General features: G+C 36.6%; 1 protein-coding gene across 1 annotated transcript in view; it reads right to left on the bottom strand.

Annotated features, from left to right (window-relative positions):
• Nucleotides 1–27620, bottom strand: part of LOC132697584 (uncharacterized) — a 47515-nt gene that overhangs the window by 5261 nt on the left and 14634 nt on the right. The gene's annotated exons all lie outside the window — the stretch shown is intronic.

The following is a 27620-nucleotide window of genomic DNA, read 5'->3' as shown; positions in this document are numbered from 1 at the left end:
ACGCTGCCATGGAGAATCTGATTTCTAGTCAGACGCCTTAACCTACAAACCAAGGCTAAATCTGTTTGAAAGTCGAACTATTTCTGGTGATGTGCCATGCGTTGAAATATAAGTAAATTACATTTTTATAAATTTATGTACTCAATCCCCATATTTGAGAAAAATTTCTGTGCTGATCTGTTAATTAATAATTATATATTTCAAGCAAAACAATGGCCGTTTGCAGTAGGTAGGTTTCGAAGCTACGCTGACATAGACATTCTGATTTTAAGTCAGATGCCTTAACCGACACACCAAGGCTAAATCTGTTTGAAAGTCGAACTATTTCTTGTGATGTGCCATGCGTTGAAATATAAGTAAATTATATTTTTATAAATTCATGTACTCAATCCCCAAATTTGAGAAAAATTTCTGGGCTGATCTGTTAATTAAAAATTATATATTTTAAGCAAAACAATGGCCGTTTGCAGTAGGTAGGTTTCGAACCTACGCTGCCATAGAGAATCTGATTTCTAGTCAGACGCCTTAACCGACAGACCAAGGCTAAATCTGTTTGAAAGTAGAACTATTTCTGGTGATGTGCCATTTGAAGTATAAGGGCATTATATTGTTTTAAATGTATGCACTCAATCCCCATAATTGACAAAACTTTCTGGACTGAGCTGCTAATTACAAAAAATATATTTTAAGCAAAACAAATGGTCGTTTGCAGTAGGTAGGTTTCGAACCTACGCTGCTATGGAGAACCTGATTTCTAGTCAGATGCCTTAACCGACAGACCAAGGCTAAATCTATTTGAAAGTCGAACTATTTCTGGTGATGTGCCATGCGTTGAAATATAAGTAAATTATATTTTCATAAATTTATGTACTCAATCCCCATATTTGAGAAAAATTTCTGGGCTGATCTGTTAATTAAAAGTATATATTTTAAGCAAAACAATGGCCGTTTGCAGTAGGTAGGTTTCGAACCTACGCTGCCATAGAGAATCTGATTTCTAGTCAGACGCCTTAACCGACAGACCAAGGCTAAATCTGTTTGAAAGTAGAACTATTTCTGGTGATGTGCCATTTGAAATATAAGGTCATTATATTGTTTTAAATGTATGCACTCAATCCCCATAATTGACAAAACTTTCTGGACTGAGCTGCTAATTACAAAAATTATATTTCAAGCAAAACAAATGGTCGTTTGCAGTAGGTAGGTTTCGAACCTACGCTGCTATGGAGAACCTGATTTCTAGTCAGATGCCTTAACCGACACACCAAGGCTAAATCTGTTTGAAAGTCGAACTATTTCTTGTGATGTGCCATGCGTTGAAATATAAGTAAATTATATTTTTATAAATTTATGTACTCAATCCCCATATTTGAGAAAAATTTCTGGGCTGAGCTGTTAATTAAAAAATATATATTTCAAGCAAAACAATGGCCGTTTGCAGTATGTAGGTTTCGAACCTACGATGCCATCGAGAATCTGATTTCTAGTCAGAAGCCGTGACCGACAGACCAGGGCTAAATCTGTTTGAAAGTAGAACTATTTCTGGTGATGTGCCATTTGAAATATAAGGGCATAATATTGTTATAAATTTATGCACTAAATCCCCATAATTGACAAAACTTTCTTGGCGAGCTGCTAATTACAAAAATTATATTTCAAGCAAAACAAATTTTCGTTTGCAGTAGGTAGATTTCGAACCTACGCTGCCATAGAGAATCTGATTTCTAGTCAGACGCCTTAACCGACAGACCAGGGCTAAATCTGTTTGAAAGTAGAACTATTTCCGATGATGTGCATTTGAAATATAAGGGCATTATATTGTTTTAAATTTATGAGCTCAATCCCCATAATTGACAAAATTTTCTGGGATAAGCTGCTATTTACGAAAATTATATTTCAAGCAAAACAATGGTCGTTTGCAGTAGCGAACCTATGCTGATAGAGAATCTGATTTCTAGTCAGACGCCTAAACTGACAGACCAAGGCTAAATCTGTTTGAAAGTAGAACTATTTCTGGTGATGTGCCATTTGAAATATAAGGGCATTACATTGTTATAAATTTATGCACTCAATCCCCATAATTGACAAAATTTTCTTGGCTGACCTGCTAATTACAAAAATTATATTTCAAGCAAAACAAATTTTCGTTTGCAGCAGATAGATTTCGAACCTACGATGCCATGGAGAATCTGATTTCTAGTCAGAAGCCGTGACCGACAGACAAAGGCTAAATCTGTTTGAAAGTCGAACTATTTCTGGTGATGTGCCATGCGTTGAAATATAAGTAAATTATATTTTTATAAATTTATGTACTCAATCCCCATATTTGGGAAAAATTTCTGGGCTGAGCTGTTAATTAAAAAATATATGTTTCAAGCAAAACAATGGCCGTTTGCAGTAGGTAGGTTTCGAACCTACGCTGCCATAGAGAATCTGATTTCTAGTCAGACGCCTTAACCGACAGACCAGGGCTAAATCTGTTTGAAAGTAGAACTATTTCTGGTGATGTGCCATTTGAAATATAATATCATTATATTGTTTTAAATGTATGCACTCAATCCCCATAATTGACAAAACTTTCTTTACTGAGCTGCTAATTACAAAAATTATATTTCAAGCAAAACAAATGGTCGTTTGCAGTAAGTAGGTTTCGAACCTACGCTGCTATGGAGAATCTGATTTCTAGTCAGACGCCTTAACCGATAGACCAAGGCTAAATCTGTTTGAAAGTCGAACTATTTCTGGTGATGTGCCATGCGTTGAAATATAAGTCCATTATATTTTTATAAATTTATGTACTCAATCCCCATATTTGAGAAAAATTTCTGGGCTGAGCTGTTAATTAAAAAATATATATTTCAAGCAAAACAATGGCCGTTTGCAGTATGTAGGTTTCGAACCTACGATGCCATGGAGAATCTGATTTCTAGTCAGAAGCCGTGACCGACAGACCAGGGCTAAATCTGTTTGAAAGTCGAACTATTTCTGGTGATGTGCCATTTGAAATATAAGGGCATTATATTGTTATAAATTTTTGCACTCAATCCCCATAATTGACAAAATTTTTTTGGCTGAGCTGCTAATTACAAAAATTATATTTCTAGCAAAACAATGGTGGTTTGCAGCAGGTAGGTTTCGAACCTACGCTGCCATGGAGAATCTGATTTCTAGTCAGACCCCTTAACCGACAGACCAGGGCTAAATCTGTTTGAAAGTCGAACTATTTCTGGTGATGTGCCATTTGAAATATAAGGGCATTATATTGTTATAAATTTTTGCACTCAATCCCCATAATTGACAAAATTTTTTTGGCTGAGCTGCTAATTACAAAAATTATATTTCAAGCAAAACAATGGTGGTTTGCCGCAGGTAGGTTTCGAACCTACGTTGCCATGGAGAATCTGATTTCTAGTCAGACGCCTTAACCGACAGACTAGGGCTAAATCTGTATGAAAGTGGAACTATTTCCGGTGATGTGCATTTGAAATATAAGGGCATTATATTGTTTTAAATTTATGAACTCAATCCCCATAATGGACAAAATTTTCTGGGATAAGCTGCTATTTACGAAAATTATATTTCAAGCAAAACAATGGTCGTTTGCAGTAGCGAACCCCTATGTTGATAGAGAATCTGATTTCTAGTCAGACGCCTAAACCGACAGCCCAAGCCTAAATCTGTTTGAAAGTCGAACTATTTCTGGTGATGTGCCATGCATTGAAATATAAGGCCACTATATATTTTTAAATTTACTTACTCCATCCCCATATTTGAGAAAAATTTCTGGGCTGAGCTGTTAATTAAAAAATATATATTTTAAGCAAAACAATGGCCGTTTGCAATAGGTAGGTTTCGAACCTACGCTGCCATAGAGATTCTGATTTTAAGTCAGATCCTTAACTGACAGACCAAGGCTAAATCTTTTGAAAGTCGAACTATTTCTGGTGATGTGCCATGCGTTGAAATATAAGTAAATTATATTTTTATAAATTTATGTACTCAATCCCCATATTTGAGAAAAATTTCTGGGCTGATCTGTTAATTAAAAATTATATATATCAAGCAAAACAATGGCCGTTTGCAGTAGGTAGGTTTCGAACCTACGCTGCCATAGAGAATCCGATTCTAGTCAGACGCCATAACCGACAGACTAAGGCTAAATCTTTTGAAAGTGGAACTATTTCTGGTGATGTGCCATGCGTTGAAATATAAGTAAATTATATTTTTATAAATTTATGTACTCAATCCCCATATTTGAGAAAAATTTCTGGGCTGATCTGTTAATTAAAAATTATATATTTCAAGCAAAACAATCGCCGTTTGCAGTAGGTAGGTTTCCAACCTACGCTGCCATAGATAATCTGATTTCTGGTCAGACGCCTTAACCGACAGACCAGGGCTAAATCTGTGTGAAAGTAGAACTATTTCTGGTGATGTGCCATTTGAAATATAAGGGCATTATATTGTATTAAATGTATGCACTCAATCCCCATAATTGACAAAACTTTCTGGACTGAGCTGCTAATTACAAAAATTATATTTCAAGCAAAACAAATGGTCGTTTGCAGTTGGCAGGTTTCGAACCTACGCTGCCATGGAGAATCTGCTTTCTAGTCAGACGCCTTAACCGACAGACCAAGGCTAAATCTGTTTGAAAGTCGAACTATTTCTGGTGATTTGCCATGCGTTGAAATATAAGTCCATTATATTTTTATAAATTTATGTACTCAATCCCCATATTTGAGAAAAATTTCTGGGCTGAGCTGTTAATTAAAAAATATATATTTCAAGCAAAACAATGGCCGTTTGCAGTATGTAGGTTTCGAACCTACGATGCCATGGAGAATCTGATTTCTAGTCAGAAGCCGTGACCGACAGACCAGGGCTAAATCTGTTTGAAAGTCGAACTATTTCTGGTGATGTGCCATTTGAAATATAAGGGCATTATATTGTTATAAATTTTGGCACTCAATCCCCATAATTGACAAAATTTTTTTGGCTGAGCTGCTAATTACAAAAATTATATTTCTAGCAAAACAATGGTGGTTTGCAGCAGGTAGGTTTCGAACCTACGCTGCCATGGAGAATCTGATTTCTAGTCAGACGCCTTAACCGACAGACCAGGGCTAAATCTGTTTGAAAGTCGAACTATTTCTGGTGATGTGCCATTTGAAATATAAGGGCATTATATTGTTATAAATTTTTGCACTCAATCCCCATAATTGACAAAATTTTTTTGGCTGAGCTGCTAATTACAAAAATTATATTTCAAGCAAAACAATGGTGGTTTGCAGCAGGTAGGTTTCGAACCTACGTTGCCATGGAGAATCTGATTTCTAGTCAGACGCCTTAACCGACAGACTAGGGCTAAATCTGTATGAAAGTGGAACTATTTCCGGTGATGTGCATTTGAAATATAAGGGCATTATATTGTTTTAAATTTATGAACTCAATCCCCATAATGGACAAAATTTTCTGGGATAAGCAGCTATTTACGAAAATTATATTTCAAGCAAAACAATGGTCGTTTGCAGTAGCGAACCCCTATGTTGATAGAGAATCTGATTTCTAGTCAGACGCCTAAACCGACAGCCCAAGCCTAAATCTGTTTGAAAGTCGAACTATTTCTGGTGATGTGCCATGCATTGAAATATAAGGCCACTATATTTTTTTAAATTTACTTACTCCATCCCCATATTTGAGAAAAATTTCTGGGCTGAGCTGTTAATTAAAAAATATATATTTTAAGCAAAACAGTGGCCGTTTGCAATAGGTAGGTTTCGAACCTACGCTGCCATAGAGATTCTGATTTTAAGTCAGATCCTTAACTGACAGACCAAGGCTAAATCTTTTGAAAGTCGAACTATTTCTGGTGATGTGCCATGCGTTGAAATATAAGTAAATTATATTTTTATAAATTTATGTACTCAATCCCCATATTTGAGAAAAATTTCTGGGCTGATCTGTTAATTAAAAATTATATATATCAAGCAAAACAATGACCGTTTGCAGTAGGTAGGTTTCGAACCTACGCTGCCATAGAGAATCCGATTCTAGTCAGACGCCATAACCGACAGACTAAGGCTAAATCTTTTGAAAGTGGAACTATTTCTGGTGATGTGCCATGCGTTGAAATATAAGTAAATTATATTTTTATAAATTTATGTACTCAATCCCCATATTTGAGAAAAATTTCTGGGCTGATCTGTTAATTAAAAATTATATATTTCAAGCAAAACAATCGCCGTTTGCAGTAGGTAGGTTTCCAACCTACGCTGCCATAGAGAATCTGATTTCTGGTCAGACGCCTTAACCGACAGACCAGGGCTAAATCTGTGTGAAAGTAGAACTATTTCTGGTGATGTGCCATTTGAAATATAAGGGCATTATATTGTATTAAATGTATGCACTCAATCCCCATAATTGACAAAACTTTCTGGACTGAGCTGCTAATTACAAAAATTATATTTCAAGCAAAACAAATGGTCGTTTGCAGTTGGCAGGTTTCGAACCTACGCTGCCATGGAGAATCTGCTTTCTAGTCAGACGCCTTAACCGACAGACCAAGGCTAAATCTGTTTGAAAGTCGAACTATTTCTGGTGATTTGCCATGCGTTGAAATATAAGTCCATTATATTTTTATAAATTTATGTACTCAATCCCCATATTTGAGAAAAATTTCTGGGCTGAGCTGCTAATTAAAAAATATATATTTCAAGCAGAACAATGGCCGTTTGCAGTATGTAGGTTTCGAACCTACGATGCCATGGAGAATTTGATTTCTAGTCAGAAGCCGTGACCGACAGACCAGGGCTAAATCTGTTTGAAAGTAGAACTATTTCTGGTGATGTGCCATTTGAAATATAAGGGCATTATATTGATATAAATTTATGCACTAAATCCCAATAATTGACAAAATTTTCATGGCTGAGCTGCTTATTACAAAAATTATATTTCAAGCAAAACAATGGTCGTTTGCAGCAGGTAGGTTTCGAAACTACGCTGCCATGGAGAATCTGATTTCTAGTCAGACGCCTTAACCGACAGACCATGGCTAAATCTGTTTGAAAGTAGAACCATTTCTGGTGATGTGCCATTTGAAATATAAGGGCTTTACATTGTTATAAATTTATGCACTCAATCCCCATAATTGACAAAATTTTCTTGGCTGAGCTGCTAATTACAAAAATTATATTTCAAGCAAAACAAATTTTCGTTTGTAGTAGGTAGATTTAGAACCTACGATGCCATGGAGAATTTGATTTCTAGTCAGAAGCCGTGACCGACAGGCCAAGGCTAAATCTGTTTGAAAGTCGTACTATTTATGATGATGTGCCATTTGAAATATAAGGGCATTATATTGTTTTAAATGTATGCACTCAATCCCCATAATTGACGAAATTTTCTGGACTGAGGTGCTAATTACAAAAATTATATTTCAAGCAAAACAAATGGTCGTTTGCAGTAGGTAGGTTTCGAACCTACGCTGCCATGGAGAATCTGATTTCTAGTCAGACGCCTTAACCGACAAACCAAGGCTAAATCTGTTTGAAAGTCGAACTATTTCTGGTGATGTGCCATGCGTTGAAATATAAGTAAATTATATTTTTATAAATTTATGTACTCAATCCCCATATTTGAGAAAAATTTCTGGGCTGATCTGTTAATTAATAATTATATATTTCAAGCAAAACAATGGCCGTTTGCAGTAGGTAGGTTTCGAAGCTACGCTGACATAGAGATTCTGATTTTAAGTCAGATGCCTTAACCGACACACCAAGGCTAAATCTGTTTGAAAGTCGAACTATTTCTTGTGATGTGCCATGCGTTGATATATAAGTAAATTATATTTTTATAAATTTATGTACTCAATCCCCATATTTGGGAAAAATTTCTGGGCTGAGCTGTTAATTAAAAAATATATGTTTCAAGCAAAACAATGGCCGTTTGCAGTAGGTAGGTTTCGAACCTACGCTGCCATAGAGAATCTGATTTCTAGTCAGACGCCTTAACCGACAGACCAGGGCTAAATCTGTTTGAAAGTAGAACTATTTCTGGTGATGTGCCATTTGAAATATAATATCATTATATTGTTTTAAATGTATGCACTCAATCCCCATAATTGACAAAACTTTCTTTACTGAGCTGCTAATTACAAAAATTATATTTCAAGCAAAACAAATGGTCGTTTGCAGTAAGTAGGTTTCGAACCTACGCTGCTATGGAGAATCTGATTTCTAGTCAGACGCCTTAACCGATAGACCAAGGCTAAATCTGTTTGAAAGTCGAACTATTTCTGGTGATGTGCCATGCGTTGAAATATAAGTCCATTATATTTTTATAAATTTATGTACTCAATCCCCATATTTGAGAAAAATTTCTGGGCTGAGCTGTTAATTAAAAAATATATATTTCAAGCAAAACAATGGCCGTTTGCAGTATGTAGGTTTCGAACCTACGATGCCATGGAGAATCTGATTTCTAGTCAGAAGCCGTGACCGACAGACCAGGGCTAAATCTGTTTGAAAGTCGAACTATTTCTGGTGATGTGCCATTTGAAATATAAGGGCATTATATTGTTATAAATTTTTGCACTCAATACCCATAATTGACAAAATTTTTTTGGCTGAGCTGCTAATTACAAAAATTATATTTCTAGCAAAACAATGGTGGTTTGCAGCAGGTAGGTTTCGAACCTACGCTGCCATGGAGAATCTGATTTCTAGTCAGACGCCTTAACCGACAGACCAGGGCTAAATCTGTTTGAAAGTCGAACTATTTCTGGTGATGTGCCATTTGAAATATAAGGGCATTATATTGTTATAAATTTTTGCACTCAATCCCCATAATTGACAAAATTTTTTTGGCTGAGCTGCTAATTACAAAAATTATATTTCAAGCAAAACAATGGTGGTTTGCAGCAGGTAGGTTTCGAACCTACGCTGCCATGGAGAATCTGATTTCTAGTCAGACGCCTTAACCGACAGACTAGGGCTAAATCTGTATGAAAGTGGAACTATTTCCGGTGATGTGCATTTGAAATATAAGGGCATTATATTGTTTTAAATTTATGAACTCAATCCACATAATGGACAAAATTTTCTGGGATAAGCTGCTATTTACGAAAATTATATTTCAAGCAAAACAATGGTCGTTTGCAGTAGCGAACCCCTATGTTGAAAGAGAATCTGATTTCTAGTCAGAAGCCTAAACCGACAGCCCAAGCCTAAATCTGTTTGAAAGTCGAACTATTTCTGGTGATGTGCCATGCATTGAAATATAAGGCCACTATATTTTTTTAAATTTACTTACTCCATCCCCATATTTGAGAAAAATTTCTGGGCTGAGCTGTTAATTAAAAAATATATATTTTAAGCAAAACAATGGCCGTTTGCAATAGGTAGGTTTCGAACCTACGCTGCCATAGAGATTCTGATTTTAAGTCAGATCCTTAACTGACAGACCAAGGCTAAATCTTTTGAAAGTCGAACTATTTCTGGTGATGTGCCATGCGTTGAAATATAAGTAAATTATATTTTTATAAATTTATGTACTCAATCCCCATATTTGAGAAAAATTTCTGGGCTGATCTGTTAATTAAAAATTATATATATCAAGCAAAACAATGGCCGTTTGCAGTAGGTAGGTTTCGAACCTACGCTGCCATAGAGAATCCGATTCTAGTCAGACGCCATAACCGACAGACTAAGGCTAAATCTTTTGAAAGTCGAACTATTTCTGGTGATGTGCCATGCGTTGAAATATAAGTAAATTATATTTTTATAAATTTATGTACTCAATCCCCATATTTGAGAAAAATTTCTGGGCTGATCTTTTAATTAAAAATTATATATTTCAAGCAAAAGAATCGCCGTTTGCAGTAGGTAGTTTTCCAACCTACGCTGCCATAGAGAATCTGATTTCTGGTCAGACGCCTTAACCGACAGACCAGGGCTAAATCTGTGTGAAAGTAGAACTATTTCTGGTGATGTGCCATATGAAATATAAGGGCATTATATTGTATTAAATGTATGCACTCAATCCCCATAATTGACAAAACTTTCTGGACTGAGCTGCTAATTACAAAAATTATATTTCAAGCAAAACAAATGGTCGTTTGCAGTTGGCAGGTTTCGAACCTACGCTGCCATGGAGAATCTGCTTTCTAGTCAGACGCCTTAACCGACAGACCAAGGCTAAATCTGTTTGAAAGTCGAACTATTTCTGGTGATTTGCCATGCGTTGAAATATAAGTCCATTATATTTTTATAAATTTATGTACTCAATCCCCATATTTGAGAAAAATTTCTGGGCTGAGCTGTTAATTAAAAAATATATATTTCAAGCAAAACAATGGCCGTTTGCAGTATGTAGGTTTCGAACCTACGATGCCATGGAGAATCTCATTTCTAGTCAGAAGCCGTGACCGACAGACCAGGGCTAAATCTGTTTGAAAGTAGAACTATTTCTGGTGATGTGCCATTTGAAATATAAGGGCATTATATTGATATAAATTTATGCACTAAATCCCAATAATTGACAAAATTTTCATGGCTGAGCTGCTTATTACAAAAATTATATTTCAAGCAAAACAATGGTCGTTTGCAGCAGGTAGGTTTCGAAACTACGCTGCCATGGAGAATCTGATTTCTAGTCACACGCCTTAACCGACAGACCATGGCTAAATCTGTTTGAAAGTAGAACTATTTCTGGTGATGTGCCATTTGAAATATAAGGGCTTTACATTGTTATAAATTTATGCACTCAATCCCCATAATTGACAAAATTTTCTTGGCTGAGCTGCTAATTACAAAAATTATATTTCAAGCAAAACAAATTTTCGTTTGTAGTAGGTAGATTTAGAACCTACGATGCCATGGAGAATTTGATTTCTAGTCAGAAGCCGTGACCGACAGGCCAAGGCTAAATCTGTTTGAAAGTCGTACTATTTCTGATGATGTGCCATTTGAAATATAAGGGCATTATATTGTTTTAAATGTATGCACTCAATCCCCATAATTGACGAAATTTTCTGGACTGAGGTGCTAATTACAAAAATTATATTTCAAGCAAAACAAATGGTCGTTTGCAGTAGGTAGGTTTCGAAGCTACGCTGACATAGAGATTCTGATTTTAAGTCAGATGCCTTAACCGACACACCAAGGCTAAATCTGTTTGAAAGTCGAACTATTTCTTGTGATGTGCCATGCGTTGATATATAAGTAAATTATATTTTTATAAATTTATGTACTCAATCCCCATATTTGGGAAAAATTTCTGGGCTGAGCTGTTAATTAAAAAATATATGTTTCAAGCAAAACAATGGCCGTTTGCAGTAGGTAGGTTTCGAACCTACGCTGCCATAGAGAATCTGATTTCTAGTCAGACGCCTTAACCGACAGACCAGGGCTAAATCTGTTTGAAAGTAGAACTATTTCTGGTGATGTGCCATTTGAAATATAATATCATTATATTGTTTTAAATGTATGCACTCAATCCCCATAATTGACAAAACTTTCTTTACTGAGCTGCTAATTACAAAAATTATATTTCAAGCAAAACAAATGGTCGTTTGCAGTAAGTAGGTTTCGAACCTACGCTGCTATGGAGAATCTGATTTCTAGTCAGACGCCTTAACCGATAGACCAAGGCTAAATCTGTTTGAAAGTCGAACTATTTCTGGTGATGTGCCATGCGTTGAAATATAAGTCCATTATATTTTTATAAATTTATGTACTCAATCCCCATATTTGAGAAAAATTTCTGGGCTGAGCTGTTAATTAAAAAATATATATTTCAAGCAAAACAATGGCCGTTTGCAGTATGTAGGTTTCGAACCTACGATGCCATGGAGAATCTGATTTCTAGTCAGAAGCCGTGACCGACAGACCAGGGCTAAATCTGTTTGAAAGTCGAACTATTTCTGGTGATGTGCCATTTGAAATATAAGGGCATTATATTGTTATAAATTTTTGCACTCAATACCCATAATTGACAAAATTTTTTTGGCTGAGCTGCTAATTACAAAAATTATATTTCTAGCAAAACAATGGTGGTTTGCAGCAGGTAGGTTTCGAACCTACGCTGCCATGGAGAATCTGATTTCTAGTCAGACGCCTTAACCGACAGACCAGGGCTAAATCTGTTTGAAAGTCGAACTATTTCTGGTGATGTGCCATTTGAAATATAAGGGCATTATATTGTTATAAATTTTTGCACTCAATCCCCATAATTGACAAAATTTTTTTGGCTGAGCTGCTAATTACAAAAATTATATTTCAAGCAAAACAATGGTGGTTTGCAGCAGGTAGGTTTCGAACCTACGCTGCCATGGAGAATCTGATTTCTAGTCAGACGCCTTAACCGACAGACTAGGGCTAAATCTGTATGAAAGTGGAACTATTTCCGGTGATGTGCATTTGAAATATAAGGGCATTATATTGTTTTAAATTTATGAACTCAATCCCCATAATGGACAAAATTTTCTGGGATAAGCTGCTATTTACGAAAATTATATTTCAAGCAAAACAATGGTCGTTTGCAGTAGCGAACCCCTATGTTGAAAGAGAATCTGATTTCTAGTCAGAAGCCTAAACCGACAGCCCAAGCCTAAATCTGTTTGAAAGTCGAACTATTTCTGGTGATGTGCCATGCATTGAAATATAAGGCCACTATATTTTTTTAAATTTACTTACTCCATCCCCATATTTGAGAAAAATTTCTGGGCTGAGCTGTTAATTAAAAAATATATATTTTAAGCAAAACAATGGCCGTTTGCAATAGGTAGGTTTCGAACCTACGCTGCCATAGAGATTCTGATTTTAAGTCAGATCCTTAACTGACAGACCAAGGCTAAATCTTTTGAAAGTCGAACTATTTCTGGTGATGTGCCATGCGTTGAAATATAAGTAAATTATATTTTTATAAATTTATGTACTCAATCCCCATATTTGAGAAAAATTTCTGGGCTGATCTGTTAATTAAAAATTATATATATCAAGCAAAACAATGGCCGTTTGCAGTAGGTAGGTTTCGAACCTACGCTGCCATAGAGAATCCGATTCTAGTCAGACGCCATAACCGACAGACTAAGGCTAAATCTTTTGAAAGTCGAACTATTTCTGGTGATGTGCCATGCGTTGAAATATAAGTAAATTATATTTTTATAAATTTATGTACTCAATCCCCATATTTGAGAAAAATTTCTGGGCTGATCTGTTAATTAAAAATTATATATTTCAAGCAAAAGAATCGCCGTTTGCAGTAGGTAGTTTTCGAACCTACGCTGCCATAGAGAATCCGATTCTAGTCAGACGCCATAACCGACAGACTAAGGCTAAATCTTTTGAAAGTCGAACTATTTCTGGTGATGTGCCATGCGTTGAAATATAAGTAAATTATATTTTTATAAATTTATGTACTCAATCCCCATATTTGAGAAAAATTTCTGGGCTGATCTTTTAATTAAAAATTATATATTTCAAGCAAAAGAATCGCCGTTTGCAGTAGGTAGTTTTCCAACCTACGCTGCCATAGAGAATCTGATTTCTGGTCAGACGCCTTAACCGACAGACCAGGGCTAAATCTGTGTGAAAGTAGAACTATTTCTGGTGATGTGCCATATGAAATATAAGGGCATTATATTGTATTAAATGTATGCACTCAATCCCCATAATTGACAAAACTTTCTGGACTGAGCTGCTAATTACAAAAATTATATTTCAAGCAAAACAAATGGTCGTTTGCAGTTGGCAGGTTTCGAACCTACGCTGCCATGGAGAATCTGCTTTCTAGTCAGACGCCTTAACCGACAGACCAAGGCTAAATCTGTTTGAAAGTCGAACTATTTCTGGTGATTTGCCATGCGTTGAAATATAAGTCCATTATATTTTTATAAATTTATGTACTCAATCCCCATATTTGAGAAAAATTTCTGGGCTGAGCTGTTAATTAAAAAATATATATTTCAAGCAAAACAATGGCCGTTTGCAGTATGTAGGTTTCGAACCTACGATGCCACGGAGAATCTCATTTCTAGTCAGAAGCCGTGACCGACAGACCAGGGCTAAATCTGTTTGAAAGTAGAACTATTTCTGGTGATGTGCCATTTGAAATATAAGGGCATTATATTGATATAAATTTATGCACTAAATCCCAATAATTGACAAAATTTTCATGGCTGAGCTGCTTATTACAAAAATTATATTTCAAGCAAAACAATGGTCGTTTGCAGCAGGTAGGTTTCGAAACTACGCTGCCATGGAGAATCTGATTTCTAGTCAGACGCCTTAACCGACAGACCATGGCTAAATCTGTTTGAAAGTAGAACTATTTCTGGTGATGTGCCATTTGAAATATAAGGGCTTTACATTGTTATAAATTTATGCACTCAATCCCCATAATTGACAAAATTTTCTTGGCTGAGCTGCTAATTACAAAAATTATATTTCAAGCAAAACAAATTTTCGTTTGTAGTAGGTAGATTTAGAACCTACGATGCCATGGAGAATTTGATTTCTAGTCAGAAGCCGTGACCGACAGGCCAAGGCTAAATCTGTTTGAAAGTCGTACTATTTCTGATGATGTGCCATTTGAAATATAAGGGCATTATATTGTTTTAAATGTATGCACTCAATCCCCATAATTGACGAAATTTTCTGGACTGAGGTGCTAATTACAAAAATTATATTTCAAGCAAAACAAATGGTCGTTTGCAGTAGGTAGGTTTCGAACCTACGCTGCCATGGAGAATCTGATTTCTAGTCAGACGCCTTAACCGACAAACCAAGGCTAAATCTGTTTGAAAGTCGAACTATTTCTGGTGATGTGCCATGCGTTGAAATATAAGTAAATTATATTTTTATAAATTTATGTACTCAATCCCCATATTTGAGAAAAATTTCTGGGCTGATCTGTTAATTAATAATTATATATTTCAAGCAAAACAATGGCCGTTTGCAGTAGGTAGGTTTCGAAGCTACGCTGACATAGAGATTCTGATTTTAAGTCAGATGCCTTAACCGACACACCAAGGCTAAATCTGTTTGAAAGTCGAACTATTTCTTGTGATGTGCCATGCGTTGAAATATAAGTAAATTATATTTTTATAAATTTATGTACTCAATCCCCAAATTTGAGAAAAATTTCTGGGCTGATCTGTTAATTAAAAATTATATATTTTAAGCAAAACAATGGCCGTTTGCAGTAGGTAGGTTTCGAACCTACGCTGCCATAGAGAATCTGATTTCTAGTCAGACACCTTAACCGACAGACCAAGGCTAAATCTGTTTGAAAGTAGAACTATTTCTGGTGATGTGCCATTTGAAGTATAAGGGCATTATATTGTTTTAAATGTATGCACTCAATCCCCATAATTGACAAAACTTTCTGGACTGAGCTGCTAATTACAAAAATTATATTTCAAGCAAAACAAATGGTCGTCGCAGTAGGTAGGTTTCGAACCTACGCTGCTATGGAGAACCTGATTTCTAGTCAGATGCCTTAACCGACAGACCAAGGCTAAATCTATTTGAAAGTCGAACTATTTCTGGTGATGTGCCATGTGTTGAAATATAAGTAAATTATATTTTCATAAATTTATGTACTCAATCCCCATATTTGAGAAAAATTTCTGGGCTGATCTGTTAATTAAAAGTATATATTTTAAGCAAAACAATGGCCGTTTGCAGTAGGTCTGTTTGAAAGTAGAACTATTTCTGGTGATGTGCCATTTGAAATATAAGGGTATTATATTGTTTTAAATGTATGCACTCAATCCCCATAATTGACAAAACTTTCTGGACTGAGCTGCTAATTACAAAAATTATATTTCAAGCAAAACAAATGGTCGTTTGCAGTAGGTAGGTTTCGAACCTACGCTGCTATGGAGAACCTGATTTCTAGTCAGATGCCTTAACCGACACACCAAGGCTAAATCTGTTTGAAAGTCGAACTATTTCTTGTGATGTGCCATGCGTTGAAATATAAGTAAATTATATTTTTATAAATTTATGTACTCAATCCCCATATTTGAGAAAAATTTCTGGGCTGAGCTGTTAATTAAAAAATATATATTTCAAGCAAAACAATGGCCGTTTGCAGTATGTAGGTTTCGAACCTATGCTGATAGAGAATCTGATTTCTAGTCAGACGCCTAAACTGACAGACCAAGGCTAAATCTGTTTGAAAGTAGAACTATTTCTGGTGATGTGCCATTTGAAATATAAGGGCATTACATTGTTATAAATTTATGCACTCAATCCCCATAATTGACAAAATTTTCTTGGCTGACCTGCTAATTACTAAAATTATATTTCAAGCAAAACAAATTTTCGTTTGCAGCAGATAGATTTCGAACCTACGATGCCATGGAGAATCTGATTTCTAGTCAGAAGCCGTGACCGACTGACAAAGGCTAAATTTGTTTGAAAGTCGAACTATTTCTGGTGATGTGCCATTTGAAATATAAGGGCATTATATTGTTATAAATTTATGCACTCAATCATCATAATTGACAAAACTTTCTGGACTGAGCTGCTAATTACATAAATTATATTTCAAGCAAACCAATGGTCGTTTGCAGTATGTAGGTTTCGAACCTACGCTGCCATGGAGAATCTGAATTCTAGTCAGACGCCTTAACCGACAGACCAAGGCTAAATCTGTTTGAAAGTCGAACTATTTCTGGTGATGTGCCATGCGTTGAAATATAAGTTCATTATATTTTTATAAATTTATGTACTCAATCCCCATATTTGAGAAAAATTTCTGGGCTGAGCTGTTAATTAAAAAATATATATTTCAAGCAAAACAAATTCTCGTTTGCAGCAGGTAGGTTTAGAACCTACGCTGCCATGGAGAATCTGATTTCTAGTCAGACGCCTTAACCGACAGACCAGGGCTAAATCTGTTTGAAAGTATAAATATTTCTGGTGACTCAATCCCCATAATTGACAAAATTTTCTTCTCTGAGCTGCTAATTAAAAAAATTATATTTCAAGCAAAACAAATTTTCGTTTGCAGTAGGTAGATTTCGAACCTACGATGCCATGGAGGATCTGATTTCTAGTCAGAAGCCGTGACCGACACACCAAGGCTAAATCTGTTTGAAAGTCGGACTATTTCTGGTGATGTGCCATGCGTTGAAATGTAAGTAAATTATATTTTTAAAAATTTATGTACTCAATCCCCATATTTGAGAAAAATTTCTGGGCTGATCTGTTAATTAAAAGTATATATTTTAAGCAAAACAATGGCCGTTTGCAGTAGGTCTGTTCGAAAGTAGAACTATTTCTGGTGATGTGCCATTTCAAATATAAGGGTATTATATGGTTTTAAATGTATGCACTCAATCCCCATAATTGACAAAACTTTCTGGACTGAGCTGCTAATTACAAAAATTAAATTTCAAGCAAAACAAATGGTCGTTTGCAGTAGGTAGGTTTCGAACCTACGCTGCTATGGAGAACCTGATTTCTAGTCAGATGCCTTAACCGACACACCAAGGCTAAATCTGTTTGAAAGTCGAACTATTTCTTGTGATGTGCCATGCGTTGAAATATATAGGTAAATTATTATATATACATTATATTGTTTAAAATGTATGCACTCAATCCCCATAATTGACAAAATTTTCTGGACTGAGGTGCTAATTACAAAAATTATATTTCAAGCAAAACAAATGGTCGTTTGCAGTAGATAGACCAAGGCTAAATCTGTTTGGAAATCGAACTATTTCTGGGGATGTGCCATGCGTTGAAATATAAGTCCATTATATTTTTATAAATTTATGTACTCAATCCCGATATTTGAGAAAAATTTCTGGGCTGAGCTGTTAATTGAAAAATATATATTTCAAGCAAAACAATGGCCGTTTGCAGTATGTAGGTTTCGAACCTACGATGCCATGGAGAATCTGATTTCTAGTCAGAAGCCGTGACCGACAGACCAGGGCTAAATCTGTTTGAAAGTAGAACTATTTTTGGTGATGTGCCATTTGAAATATAAGGGCATTACATTGTTATAAATTTATGCACTCAATCCCCATAATTGACAAAATTTTCTTGGCTGAGCTGCTAATTACAAAAATTATATTTCAAGCAAAACAAATTTTCGTTTGTAGTAGGTAGATTTCGAACCTACGATGCCATGGAGAATCTGATTTCTAGTCAGAAGCCGTGACCGACAGACAAAGGCTAAATATGTTTGAAAGTCGAACTATTTCTGGTGATGTGCCATGCGTTGAAATGTAAGTAAATTATATTTTTAAAAATTTATGTACTCAATCCCCATATTTGAGAAAAATTTCTCTGCTGATCTGTTAATTAAAAATTATATATTTCAAGCAAAACAATGGCCGTTTGCATTAGGTAGGTTTCGAACCTACGCTGACATAGAGAATCTGATTTCTAGTCAGACGCCTTAACCGACAGACCAGGGCTAAATCTGTTTGAAACTAGAAATATTTCTTTTGACTCAATCCCCATAATTGACAAAATTTTCTTGGCTGAGCTGCTAATTACAAAAATTATATTTCAAGCAAAACAAATTTTCGTTTGCAGTAGGTAGGTTTCGATCCTACGATGCCATGGAGAATCTGATTTCTAGTCAGAAACCGTGACCGACAGACCAAGACTAAATCTGTTTGTCGTACTATTTCTGATGATGTGCCATTTGAAATATAAGGGCATTATATTGTTTTAAATGTATGCACTCAATCCCCATAATTGACAAAATTTTCTGGACTGAGCTGCTAATTACAAAAATTATATTTCAAGCGAAACAAATGGTCGTTTGCAGTAGGTAGGTTTCGAACCCACGCTCCATGGCATCGTAGGTTCGAATCCTACATACTGCAAACGGCCATTGTTTTGCTTGAAATATATATTTTTTAATTAACAGCTCAGCCCAGAAATTTTTCTCAAATATGGGGATTGAGTACATAAATTTATAAAAATATAATGGACTTATATTTCAACGCATGGCACATCACCAGAAATAGTTCGACTTTCAAACAGATTTAGCCTTGATCTGTTGGTTAAGGCGTCTGACTAGAAATCAGATTCTCCATGGCAGCGTAGGTTCGAAACCTACCTACTGCAAACGACCATTTGTTTTGCTTGAAATATAATTTTTGTAATTAGCAGCCCAGTCCAGAAAGTTTTGTCAATTATGGGGACTGAGTGCATACATTTAAAACAATATAATGCCCGTATATTTCAAATGTCACATCACCAGAAATAGTTCTACTTTCAAACAGATTTAGCCCTGGTCTGTCGGTTAAGGCGTCTCACTAGAAATCAGATTCTCCATGGCAGCGTAGGTTCGAAACTTACCTACTGCAAACGGCCATTGTTTTGCTTGAAATATATATTTTTTAATTTACAGCTCAGCCCAGAAATTTTTCTCAAATATGGGGATTGAGTACGTAAATTTACAAAAATATAATGGACTTATATTTCAACGCATGGCACATCACCAGAAATATTTCGACTTTCAAACAGATTTAGCCTTGGTCTGTCGGTTAAGGCGTCTGACCAGAAATCAGATTCTCCATGGCAGCTTAGGTTCGAAACCTACCTGCTGCAAACGACCATTTGTTTCGCTTGAAATATAATTTTTGTAATTAGCAGCTCAGTCCAGAAAATTTTGTCAATTGTGGGGATTGAGTGCATACATTTAAAGCGATATAATGCCCTTACATTTCAAATGGCACACTACCAGAAATAGTTCTACTTTCAAACAGATTTAGCCCTGGTCTGTCGGTTAAGGCGTCTGACTAGAAATCAGATTCTCCATGGCATCGTAGGTTCGAATCCTACATACTGCAAACGGCCATTGTTTTGCTTGAAATATATATTTTTTAATTAACAGCTCAGCCCAGAAATTTTTCTCAAATATGGGGATTGAGTACATAAATTTATAAAAATATAATGGACTTATATTTCAACGCATGGCACATCACCAGAAATAGTTCGACTTTCAAACAGATTTAGCCTTGGTCTGTTGGTTAAGGCGTCTGACTAGAAATCAGATTCTCCATGGCAGCGTAGGTTCGAAACCTACCTACTGCAAACGACCATTTGTTTTGCTTGAAATATAATTTTTGTAATTAGCAGCCCAGTCCAGAAAGTTTTGTCAATTATGGGGACTGAGTGCATACATTTAAAACAATATAATGCCCGTATATTTCAAATGTCACATCACCAGAAATAGTTCTACTTTCAAACAGATTTAGCCCTGGTCTGTCGGTTAAGGCGTCTCACTAGAAATCAGATTCTCCATGGCAGCGTAGGTTCGAAACTTACCTACTGCAAACGGCCATTGTTTTGCTTGAAATATATATTTTTTAATTTACAGCTCAGCCCAGAAATTTTTCTCAAATATGGGGATTGAGTACGTAAATTTACAAAAATATAATGGACTTATATTTCAACGCATGGCACATCACCAGAAATATTTCGACTTTCAAACAGATTTAGCCTTGGTCTGTCGGTTAAGGCGTCTGACCAGAAATCAGATTCTCCATGGCAGCTTAGGTTCGAAACCTACCTGCTGCAAACGACCATTTGTTTCGCTTGAAATATAATTTTTGTAATTAGCAGCTCAGTCCAGAAAATTTTGTCAATTGTGGGGATTGAGTGCATACATTTAAAGCGATATAATGCCCTTACATTTCAAATGGCACACTACCAGAAATAGTTCTACTTTCAAACAGATTTAGCCCTGGTCTGTCGGTTAAGGCGTCTGACTAGAAATCAGATTCTCCATGGCAGCGTAGGTTCGAAACCTACATACTGCAAACGGCCATTGTTTTGCTTGAAATATATATTTTTTAATTAACAGCTCAGCCCAGAAATTTTTCTCAAATATGGGCTGATTCTGTTAATTAAAAATTATATATTTCAAGCAAAATAATGGCCGTTAACAGTAGGTAGGTTTCGAACCTACGCTGCCATAGAGAATCTGATTTCTAGTCAGACGCCTTAACCGACAGACCAAGGCTAAATCTGTTTGAAAGTCGAACTATTTCGCGGTTTCACCTCGAATTTGCGTATACGGATCGCCTTTGTATGCGGACCGGCTCCATATATATAGACCGCCTTCGTATATGGATCGCCTTTGTATACGGATCGCCTCCGTATACCGACCGCCTCCCTATACGAACCGCTTCCATATAGGGATCGCCTCCATATACGGAACGCCTTTATATACGGACCGCCTCCAAATACAGACCGCCTTCGTATACGGACCGCCTTGATATACAGAACGCCTCCATATACTGATCGCCTCCATATACGGATCACCACCATATACGGACCGCCATTATATATGGACTGTCTCTAAATACAGACCGCCTTCGTATACGGACCGCCTCCATATACGCCTCTATATGTAAACCGCTTCCATATGCGGACTGGCTCCATATATAGACCGCCTGTATATATAGACCGCCTCCATTTATAGACCGCCTCCATTTATAGACCGCCTCCATATACAGATCGCCTCTATATACAGACCGACCCCATATATAGGTCGTCTCTATATATGGACCGCTTCCATAACCGAAACTAACCAAAATGGACCAAAGTGAAGTATATAGACCGCCTAGATGATAGAAAGCCTCCGTGGCGGTTGGCATCACCAAAGCGATAACCAAAACTAACCAAAATGGACCAAAGTTGAGTATATAGATTGCCTAGACCGTGAACCTCTTCGGTGGCGGTTTGATAGGAACGTCGGAAACCTACCACGCTATGGTGTTTACGAAACCGCACCACTCTACGCGCACATTAAGAAACTCGGTACGAAAATTCGCTTATTTTTCGCCTCCGACGCACCGTTTCCGAGATACGGTCCTTTTTCGAAATTTTTTTTTCGATTTTAAAATGGCCATAATTCGAAAACGGTTCGTTTTTTGGGAAAACGGAGCAATTTTTTGGCCCAAAGGGGACGGTTTACCACCCCGTTTTAGGAGAATCCGGTATCCGTTTACTCATTTTCTTGATTTTGGTACCCCCGCCGGCATCGTATAGAGTCTTAGGAGCCTACCTCGATTTAAAATTTAAAACTTGAATGGATAGAAGGAACGTCGGAAACCTACCAGGATATAGTGTTTACGAAACCGCACCACTCTACGCGTTTTTTGAGAAACTCGGTACGAAAATTCGCTTATTTTTCGCCTCCGACGCACCCTTACCGAGATACGGCCCTTTTTCGAATTTTTTTTTCGATTTTAAAATGGCCATAACTCGAAAGCGGTTCGTCCAATCCTTTACCCTTAGAAGACATTTTATACGATTTTTTTTTTTCAAAAATTACAAAATCCGAGGGAGTAAAATTTGGAGGGGGGGGGTTGAGACTTTGTCAGTCGATTCCCCACGCCGAGTCGGCCGGTCCGTTTAATTAAAAACGCCGAGGCCGGTACGAAAATTCGCTTATTTTTCGCCTCCGACGCACCGTTTTCGAGATACGACGATTTGAAAATTTTGAAAATTTTTCCAAAAAACCGCCGTATCTCGGAAAAGATTCGTGGGGACGGTTTCCGGCCCCGTTTTACCCGGATCCGACATCGTTTCCTCCATTTTCCGGAAAAAAGTTCTTTCGGGGGCGGTAACTCCGCCCCCCGAGGTCGGGGGCGGTTCTGCCCGTCCCCATGGGGGCAAAAAATTGCTCCGTTTTCCCAAAAAACGAACCGTTTTCGAGTTATGGCCATTTTAAAATCGAAAAAAAAAATTCGAAAAAGGACCGTATCTCGGAAACGGTGCGTCGGAGGCGAAAAATAAGCGAATTTTCGTACCGAGTTTCTTAAGGTGCGCGTAGAGTGGTGCGGTTTCGTAAACACCATAGCGTGGTAGGTTTCCGACGTTCCTATCAAACCGCCACCGAAGAGGTTCACGGTCTAGGCAATCTATATACTCAACTTTGGTCCATTTTGGTTAGTTTTGGTTATCGCTTTGGTGATGCCAACCACCACGGAGGCGGTCTATCATCTAGGCGGTCTATATACTTCACTTTGGTCCATTTTGGTTAGTTTCGGTTATGGAAGCGGTCCATATATAGAGACGACCTATATATGGGGGCGGTCTGTATATACAACCATACAACTTGTGTAAAATCTTTTAATATCATTAAATAGAGAAAAGACCAAAGTTTATAATGTATAGGTTTTTAAATTAATAGAGAAATAAATAACGGAAATATTAAACATTTTTTGAAAAAAATCCGTTTTTTTTGTTAATATTTCGTCCCCCGGAAGGATTAAGAAAGTTATAATTAAACAACTGACTATTTTTTTTTGAATACCCCCCGACCCCCTATCTTCGTGCCAAATTTGAGCCGGATCGGTTAACATCGACCTCGATCCAAATTTTCATGAGGTGTGGTCGTGATTTTGTTCAAAAATTTATGTTTTTGGTTTTTTAAAATACCTACATCGCTCCGAGAAGATTGAAATTTTATCGAAAGATGGAGGTCGACGAGATCTATCCGTAGATACCAAAAAGTCCCCCCCAGCCCCCTCCATTTAATTGCAATTAAGCATTTTTAAAAAATTTGCAGCCTGCCACAAAAGCCGCTCCCCACGGCAAACGATACGACTTGGATAAAACTTTTTGATATCGTCGGATAGAGCAAGGACCAAGGTATATAACGTATAAATTTCAAATTCTAAAAATTGTAAATAAGCGAGATATTGAACTTTGAAAATCGACCATCGATTTTCGGGCCGATTTTTGAGCTCGAAATGCGATTTCGAGGTGATTTCTCAAAACTGGATAAAATTTTGCATGGTGGGGTTTTCGAGGACGAGGCGTACACAGAAGTTCTCAAATTCTATATAACTACGAGCGTCAGCAAGATTTTGATACAGTCTGGTGTGGCCATCTGTGTCTAAATTTTTTACTGACTAAGTAGTTCTGAAAATTAATATGAATCGCGAAAGTATTAAACAAATGAGTCAATCTTTGAAGATTTTTTCCAAGCGAGGCGGATTACTCGAAATGACAACGGAAGAAATGGAGAAGTTACCTAAAGAAGTAATCATAGGCCTAGCACAAAATGAAATTGCCTATGTATGGGATAAGCTTCCTGAAAAGCTAAAAAAAGAAAGGGATATTCAACAATACATGTTTTGCATCCAGCATCATGTTCGCGAGATTGGAGATGTACCCGATGGACCACCACCAAGGCGTATTTTTTGTTGTTATTGCAAGACAGAGGATATCAATACGTTCACTCGGAATACTCCGGATTCATCTATGCCGCCAAAAAGCGGACGGTGCACGCCCCTGTGATATTAATCTAGTTTAGGATTGGTCATAGTATTTTTATTTTTCAATAAAAAATATAAAGTACGTTGAAGTTGTTTCAGTCATGTCTTGTACGTTCACGCTGTCAGACTCGTCTAGTGTCCTTTATGCTGATTTTTTTCCTCCAATTGAGCTCGATAAAAATATCAGTTATGGTTTAGGTTTATTAGGTTTTTATTCTTATAATTCAATTTTTAACATAGATTGTAATAATAACGTATTTGCATATAGAGAAAAAAGAGAAGGTAAATCGAAAACGATAAAGCTTTCTCCTGGGATGTACGAGATCGAGGAAATCAATAGAGTAATTTTGTCTTACCTAAAAAAGCAAAAAAATAGTGTACATGAGGGTGATTCGGTAATATTTTCCTTGAAACCAAATAATAATACTCTTAAATGCGAGATTGAATCTCAATATTTCGTTGATTTTACCGTCGATAACTCATTTTGGGTTTCGAGGCAGTGATTTTAGACAGACACAAGCGCCATGAATCTTCGCTCCCTGTGAATATAATGAAAGTACGAATGATTCGGGTAGAATGTAACATTATTTCGGGGGCTCACATCAATGAAAAAAACTCTCATGTTCTTTTCGAATTCGATATAGATGTCGAGCCCGGATATAAATTAACGAAAGAACCACGAAATATAATATATTTACCTGTAATCCCACACGGGCGCCAGTATATTGACAACATTACTCTAAGAATTGTCGATGATCAGGGAGAACTCATTAATTTTCAGGGTGAAAAAATTATAGTTAAATTAGAATTAAAGAAACTTTTTTAATATAAACAAAAAAAAAATCAATGGGTTTCTGTTTTGATCGCGAGTCTTTTTGCCTAAAAAGTCCAAATAATTTCTTTAAATATCGGAGCTTAAAAGGACCAGATGCCATTCAACACTCGATCGCAAACAAGTCAAGAACGAGTTTAGACTTGTCGCGTAAGCCTAATCGGCAAAAATTCAATAAGTTAGATTTGGAATTCCTGAAATCCATTGGGTTAAGAGTACGAAATAGTTAAGATGGCATTGGGACATAAGCTGGATATTTTTGAAGAACCTATATTTGATAACTCTTATGTTAGTCTACACGAGCACACATATAAACCTTACGGATTTCCTAATTATAGAAATTCTGATGAAATTAGAATTCCTGTAAATTTTCAAGATCTGATTCTCGATATACCAGAGGTGAATTTCAACCGGAGGATCCTTCAAAATTGTGCTACCTTTCGAATAATGCATTGGCGTTCTTGTTCGATGAAATACGTTATGAAATGGGTGGGGAGCAAGTGGCTAACGTTAGAAAACCCGGGATCGCGACCGCTCTTAAGTTTTTTGCTTCTTTTGGAAAAACACAAGCTTCCCGACTAAGCGTGGCCGGTTGGGGTCTCAGTGACACTAAACAAGAGATTTTGGATAAAACTAGTAATATTTTCTCTGGGAAACTTCCTCTAAAATTTTTAATGGGGTTTGCAGAAGATTACACTAGAGGAATAATCAATGTTAAACAAGAGCTAATTCTAACTATTGCGAGAACCTTCAAAAATTCTTACATAGGTGAGATGTCTGCTAAAATAAAAATAGACAAGATAGAATGGAAAATTCGTCATATAGTACCAGAAGAAAAATTGAAGATTAAACTTCTTTCAAAACTTTCACGGGGACCCCACGGAGCGTCCATTAAAATTCCGTTTCGTATGTGGGATTTATATGAATTACCATCACTTCGTGAGACATTTTCAGATATTTGGGCCATCAAAACATGTACCTCGCTGGAGAGGCCGCGTCAGATAATAATTGCTTTTCAAGAAATCGGGAATTCCGATGTGTTCCAAAAAGACTCTAGTGCTTTTATTCATGCTAATATTCGTGATATTAGGTTATATTTAAATTCCGAAGTGTACCCCTATGAAAAATGGAATTTAGATTTTAGTAAGAGTAGATATATAGTGCCGATCTAAGCAACAAAAACCGTCCATAACCTCAATTTCCTAACCCCCCCGCAGCGGGGGCCCACCGCGCGTGGCGTCCTAGTGTACCCCCTGTCTACCAGAGTGCGCTCCGCCCCCCACCCAGCTTGTGTAGCGTCCTGTTTTGCCCCGGTTCCGCCCGTCGCTGCTAGATGTCGCGCGCTCCGACCGTCGTAGGCCCCCCCGGTAGAGGGCGGTGACGGTGCGGCGCGGTGACGCGGTGGATCGGGAGGATAATTAAATAAACTTGAATTTTAATATATTTTATTTTATTTTATTTATAAAATTGGTCTGGCGAGGAGTTTCTTCTTCTTTTTATGTCGATTCAGTCGACCATCCCATTGTTCCTGTTCCTTGCGTTGTTCTTCTTCCCGTTCCCGGAGGAAATCTAAATACGAAGTGCACTCCTCGCGGTCCCACTCCGTCGACCACCCACCCGGGTACTCCTGCTGCTCCTTTGTTTCTTTTGATCAAGCGGGTTGCTCCTGCTGCTGGTGATGTTCCCTTGTCGTTGCATGTCGTACCGGGAATTCTAACCCCCGGTACTCTTTGTGTGATTTGAATATGTGACGGCCTAAGCGATGCGCCAACATAATATGCGACTTGTCATACGGACAAACTGCGATTTTTTCTAGAACAAAACAAAGTATGATATGTAGCGTTTCCTATAAAACATACATTTTTTAAACAAAACTTCCAAAAAGGGGGGTTATCAAATAATTTTAAAAATTTTTTTTTAAGTTATACGCGCATACCAAAATTCACGTTTCAATTCACTGTCATTTAAATGATATTAAAAAAGTGTATTATTGTCAAAAGGGCAAAATGCAATTTTTTAGTACAAAAAATAAACAAAAATATGTATATATTTCGCGTTTTCCCCATAAAACACACATTTTTGAAACAAAACTTTCAGTAAGTGGGGTCATCAAATAATTTTAAAAATTGTTTATTTTTTAAAAGCCAAAATTCCCTATTCACTGTCATTTAAAAGATATTAAAAACACTCAATTTAATTCGATTATTATTGTCAAAAGGGCAAACTGCAATTTTTTAGTACAAAAATAAAACAAAAATATGTATATATTTCGCGTTTTCCCCATAAAACGCACATTTTTGAAACAAATTTAAAAATTGTTTATTTTTTAAAAGCCAAAATTCCCTTTTCTATTCACTGTCATTTAAAAGATATTAAAAACACTCAATTTAAATCGGTTATTATGCAACGTAAAAAAGATGAGTATCATATTTTAAAAACAGGTAGAAACTAACCAAAAAACTGATAACCCAAACTGAAACCCACAAAAAAAGACACGCACTGTATAAAGGTAATTAA

Source organism: Cylas formicarius, unplaced genomic scaffold (assembly GCF_029955315.1).
Source record: "Cylas formicarius isolate icCylForm1 unplaced genomic scaffold, icCylForm1.1 PGA_scaffold_10__41_contigs__length_53128322, whole genome shotgun sequence".
In the NCBI taxonomy this organism is placed as follows: Eukaryota; Metazoa; Arthropoda; class Insecta; order Coleoptera; family Brentidae; genus Cylas; species Cylas formicarius.
Note: the sequence above shows the minus strand (reverse complement) of the source record. Positions and strands in the feature narration are given on the sequence as shown.